The sequence below is a fragment of the Notamacropus eugenii genome, chromosome 1, assembly GCF_028372415.1.
Source record: "Notamacropus eugenii isolate mMacEug1 chromosome 1, mMacEug1.pri_v2, whole genome shotgun sequence".
Classification (NCBI taxonomy): domain Eukaryota; kingdom Metazoa; phylum Chordata; class Mammalia; order Diprotodontia; family Macropodidae; genus Notamacropus; species Notamacropus eugenii.
In genome coordinates, this window is record NC_092872.1 from 110,605,580 (window position 1) to 110,611,597 (window position 6,018).

At 36.7% G+C, this 6,018-nt stretch overlaps 1 long non-coding RNA gene across 1 annotated transcript in view; it reads right to left on the reverse strand.

Moving 5' to 3' along the window:
* LOC140505801 (uncharacterized) overlaps positions 1–6,018 on the reverse strand; it is a 102,762-nt gene that overhangs the window by 23,540 nt on the left and 73,204 nt on the right. The gene's annotated exons all lie outside the window — the stretch shown is intronic.

Genomic DNA, 6,018 nt, shown 5'->3' on the forward strand with positions numbered 1-6,018 from the left:
ACAAAAACTGGTGAGAAAATTGGAATATAGTATTGCAGAAACTAGGTATAGACCAACATCTTACACCACATACCAAGGTAAGGTAAAAATAGGTACATGATCTAGACATAAAGACTGGCAGTATAAACAAACGGGGAGAATAAGGAATAGTTTACCTTCCAGATCTATGGAGAAGGGAGAAATTTATGACCATACAAGAGACAGAGAACATTTTGAATTGCAAAAATGGATGATTTTCATTACATTGAATTGGAAAGTTTTTGCACAAACAACGCCTATACAACCAAGATTAGAAGGGCAACAGAAAGCTGGGAAACAATTTTTATAATCAGTGTTGCTGATAAAGTCCTCACTTTTAAACTATATAGAGAATTGAGTCAAATTTATAGGAATAGAATTCCCCAAATGATAAATTGTCAAAGCATATGAACAGGCAATTTTCAGATGAGGAAATTAAAGCTATCTTTCACATACATGAAAAAAGTTCTCTAAATAACTGTTGCTTAGAGAAATACAAATCAAAACACTTCTGAGGTATCACATCATGAGACTGACTAACATGACAAATCAGGCAAATGGTAAATGTTGTAGAAGATGTGGGGAAATTGGAACACTAATGCATTGCTGGTGGAATTGTAAACTAATACAACCATTCTGGAGAACAATATGGAGCCATGCCCAAAGGAAGACCTAACAGTGCATACCCTTTGTTTTAGCAATGCCACTACTAAGTCTCTATCCTAAAGTGATTATAAAAATGGGGGAAAAGACCCACAAGGTACAAAAACATTCATGGCAACTCTTTTGAAACTGAGAGAATGTTTAACAATTCAGGAATGGCTCAACAAGTTGCGGTATATGAATGCAATGGAATACTCTTGTGGTATATGAAATAATGAGCAGATAGAATTTAGAAAAAAACCTGGAAAGACTTATATAAATTGATTCTCAGTGAAGAGAGCAGAATCAGTCAAATATTGTACACAGTAACAGTCACATTGTGCAATGCCTCACTTTTGTAGACTTGGTTCTTTTCAGTGATGCAAGGATCTAAGACAACTCCAAAAGACTCATGATGGAAAATGTTATCCATATCGATAGAATGAAATACAGAGTCTTAATGCAGGTTGAAGAATAATATTTGTTCTCTTTTTTGTTGTTGCTGTATTTTTTTTGTTTCTTCTTTCTCATGGTTCCTACCATTGATCCTAATTTTTCTTTACAACATGACTTATATGAAAATTAAAAAAAAAGAAAATTAGAATTGAACAAAGGGAATATAGGCAAGTCATAAGATATGAAGACATTATAAAACAAAATATAAGGTAAGAAAAAATAGAAGAGAATGTGAAACATCTCATAAGAAAAAAAAACTGCTCTGGAGAACAGATAAAGAAGAGAATATATAAAGAATAATTTGACTACCTGAAAGCTATGATAAAAAAAAAATTGTGATACAATAATACAAAAAATAATTAAAGAAAGTCACCCTGAAGCATTAGAAAAAACAAAGGAATGTTGAAATAGAAGAAATTCACTGATCATCACCTGGAAGAAATCCTACAATAAAAACCCACAAGAATATCATAGGAAAATTGTGAAACTCCCAGCTAAAGGATAAAATATTATGAGCAAGAAGAATAAAACAATACTAATATGGTGGTGCCACAATTAATATCCCACAAGATCTACTAAAGGTAACACTAAGAGACCACAGGGCTTGAAACACTATACATCAAAGAACAAAAGAGTTCCAGCCAAAAATATCATATCCAGGAAACTAAGCATAATCTTGAATTTTCAAAAAAAAATAGGCATTTAATGAATTTTCTGAGTTTCAGGATTTTCTTTAAAAAACTGAACTTAATAGATTTGAAGTATAAGAGCAAAGATAAATATACAGTACACAGAAAGTACTAATTACAAGGAACTTAAGCACAGACAACCTGTTATGTATGTCAAAAGTAAAATGTTTGTCTAAGATTGTTATTAGTAATTGGTTAGTTCATAAGAAAGACTGAGGTATATTTGAGTATGTTTCAAAAATAAAACCATTTAGGAACAGCAGAAAAGAATAATCTTATACAAATGAGGTGCAAGAGGAAGAACCTATACAAAAAAATTAGATGAAGGAGGAGGGCTGTTAGTCTTGGAAACCTTCTTTCTTTGGAAACGGTTCCAAGAGGGAACAAAATATGGATGTCTAGAAGAGTAAAAATGTCTTCAAAATGCAGAAAGAAATAAAAATCTAAGAGGGTAAAGAGGAGGGCAAACATAAGGGAGGAATCATTATAGGCAAGGGTGAGGTAATAGGTTAAAAGTAGGTATAGTAGGGTGTTTAGATTAATGGAAATGGGAGCATAAGGGAGAGATCTGTAGAGGGGGATGGATAAGTAATAGGTAACAAGGTAGCAGATAGAAGTAAAACAGAAATTAAGAGAGATAGGAAATAGGAGATATGCAAAAAACGTACAATAAAGAGTGGAGTAGAATTTGTTAGGGGACAGGGCGGAGCCAAGATGGCAGAGTGAGAGCAAGGACTCACCTAAGTTCCTGGACAAACTTCCTTGGATACCTCTGAAAGGAGAATCTGACCAAATTTTGGAGGTGCAGAATCCAGTGGCAGACAGACTGTGACGGATTCGGAGCCCAGGTTAGACTGGAAGGGCCACGGGAAGGATCTGTTCCGCGGGGGTGAGCCCCCAGCGCACAGCACAGTGAGGTCAGCGCACAGCGCAGCATGGTCAGCGCAGCAGAGCAGAAGGGACCCGAGAAGCCTGAGAGTGGCGGGCGGAACTGGTGGAGCAGGAGACAAGCCAAACCGAGCCAGTGAGAGCCGCTGAGCACCAGATATCAGTGCAGCAGCTCCTGAGACCTTCAGTCTGAAGATCAAACTTCGGTAAGTCACCTACTTGAACTTCCGGGAGCCAGGATGGCGGAGTGATCAGTAAACACTCTCTCCTCCCCCCCCCCCCCATGACTGTGAAAGAACCATAAAATATTTCCCCAGAAAAATCCTGGATCAGCGGGAACAGCAGAAGGGGCAAATAGTCTCATAAGACCTGAGGCTAGGAAAATAGCTAAAAAGGATTCCTCCTACTGTGGCGGAGGCAAACCAGAAGGACAGAGAACTCAGGGCAGAGAAAATTTTCACTGAGACCCAGGCAAGCCTCAGCGCTGGGAGAGGAGCCCCAGGAGGGGTAGGAACATTCATTAGCATCTAGGCTTGCCTCAGCACTTCAGGGGAAAAGGGAAGACAATAGGGAAGCTGGGATCACCATTCCCTGAGCTTGCCTTTGCCTCAGTGCAGCAGAGGAGATATCCTGTGACCAGACCACTCCTCGCACACACTTAACAAGCTTACCCCAGGGTTGATCTGGGAAACAAAAAACAAAAACCTGCTTTTAGCTCTTTCACACATCAGCTCAACACAAAGTTCTGTAGCTTCTGACTGAAAGAACCAGAAGCTACAACACTCAGTCAACATCATGAACAGGAAAAGGCAGACAAAAGGTGAAAAAACCATAGAATCTTTCTATGGCGATAAGGACCAAAACACAAACACCAAAGAGGTCAGAACTGAGACTGTACTTCCATCTGAAACTTCAGAAGGGACTATGAACTGCTCGCAAGCACAAGCAGCTCTCCTGGAACAGCTGAAGAAGGAAATAGAAGTAAAACTGGCCAATGATTTTAAAATCATAAAAAAAGAATTCACTGATGAGAACATCACTCTGAAAAGGAAAATTGAGCAAATGGAAAAGGAAATTCAAAAATTAACTGGAGAAAATAATTCCCTAATAGGAAGAGTTGATCAAATGGAAAAGGAAACCCAAACCTAATTGGGAAAATTGATTTATATTCCTAGTTGTTTTTATTTTGGCTTCCATTTTCATTTCCCTTTTATTTCATTACAAACAGACCCATAAGGTTAAGTATACTCACTCTCATTGTGAAGTTAGAGGAATCACCTTTGTCCATAAATGTTGTGGAGCAAAAAGTGTGTCCCTATTCACTTTTCTGTCCCTCTTCCATTAGGAATGGTAGCTCTTTCTTTTCTAGGTGGTTCTAAGTTATCACTGTACTCTTCATATTTTACCTCCTTTCCCCAGGTTCATCTTACTTTCTTTGAGATGGTTGGGCAGAATCCGTATTTACCTCTTTTGTGAAGAGAAGGACTTTAGACTGAGTCACTGTAATGGGGAGATCAACCAAACCCTGAACTTCGGGCCTGTAAGATTCATGGTAACCCAGCTGCAGTGTGGTGATGCTGATTGGGAGCTCTGATATCTCTTATGTTATTTCATAAAATACTTGAAGTTGTTCTCTTATTTTGTGCGCTAAGCTTTGTATGTCTATATTACCTTTATTATTTGTTTTTGGTCTGCAAAGCTTTATGAAAAATGACTAGTCAATGATTCTATTTTTAAGTTATTAAGCTATTATTCTGTCCACCACAGAACATGTACTTTATGAGCAAATGCTGGAAACAAAACAGTCAAATAGCCCACTATACTCATTTGTCTCACTAGTTTTCCATTTACCACATATCTGTACCATCTGAAAAAATCACAACAATTTTGTGGTTTGCCAAGTTTCACTTTTCCTGAACCTATGTGTCATTTCTTTAGTCTTTTAACTGCAGAACAATACAATTTCTGATCTCCTTGGGCCTTTGAGCAGGGTGCTGGTAAATATATATACTCCTGGGAATCTGGTACCCAAAACTTAAACTCAGAAATTCTTTGTTTCATGGTTTACCCTTGAACAGGCATCTCTGCCTGGAGACATCCATACTTAGTAATTGACAAGAAAAAAATAGGCAGATTAAGTTATACAAGAACTGAGGATGCAAAAACTCTTAGGCTTACCTTGACAAGAATTGGTATCTTTGCTTGTGAATCCCTTGCAAGTCTATATTTTTTATTCTGGCAAAGGATAGCAGGGAAAAGTTTACTCCTTTACCTTGCTTCTCCAAGCTCCTACTCTATGATCTTTCAAAGATAATTTAAAATGGATTTCAATTGCATTTTCTCGTTCTTTTAATACTATAAATTCATTTACGTATAAACACTTGAAGGGTATTTACTGACTGTGTTACCATGTCCCTATTTATTTAGGGTGTCACCTCTCTAATACCCATATTTGGTTGTGTATTTTTCAAAGATAATTTTCATTAGTGCAAAATAAATACAAAACAAGCTTTGAGTTGTCTGACTTCTTTTAGTTTCCAATCGTCATCATATCCTAGCATAGCACTGGTCTTCACTTTTCTTTGATTATTACATAAATATAGATTTAAAAATATTTTTACCATCCTTAAATTTCTCTTTAGCCTCAACTCATTCATATATTTGTTTCTCAAGATGTTCTCACAGGACAGGGCCTTATTTTGTATTTTCACTCTATTATCTTCTCTTGCTTCTGTCATATGTGTGTGTGTGTGTTCAAATGCACACACATAAATGTTTTTCAAGAACTTTTGAGTTTCTTATGCAACTGACTTTGCATCTGATTTTTTCTCTCCTCATCAGAATTGGTTCTCTTTATGTATTCAGTATTTAATTCTTAGGAGCTGGCCAACTCCCTTGGACTAACTTTCCATGTAGAACTTTATTTAATTCATAGACTCCTAAGAATCCTTTGCCTTTGAAATTTCCTCTTTTAAAATCTAAGGTTTGTGTCTGCTTATGTCCAGTTTTCTTTACCTTCCCAATCACATATTCTCAAGATAGAGTGGTAGTTTCCCATCATTTGGAAACTAGAAATAAGTTCTTCCTTGGTAATGAAAGTAAATCCAGCACGTGTTTTCTTTTCTTCACCAGTTCTTCTACCTTTAGAAAAATGAAATTGTTATCCAAGTCAGATATGGAATTATTAGTTTGCACTTGTTGAGTGTGTCACTAAGGTGATATGAGCAGCTTCTCTCTCTCTCTCTCTCTCTCTCTCTCTCTCCATATATATATATGTACGTACATATATATATATATATATATATATATATATATATATATATAT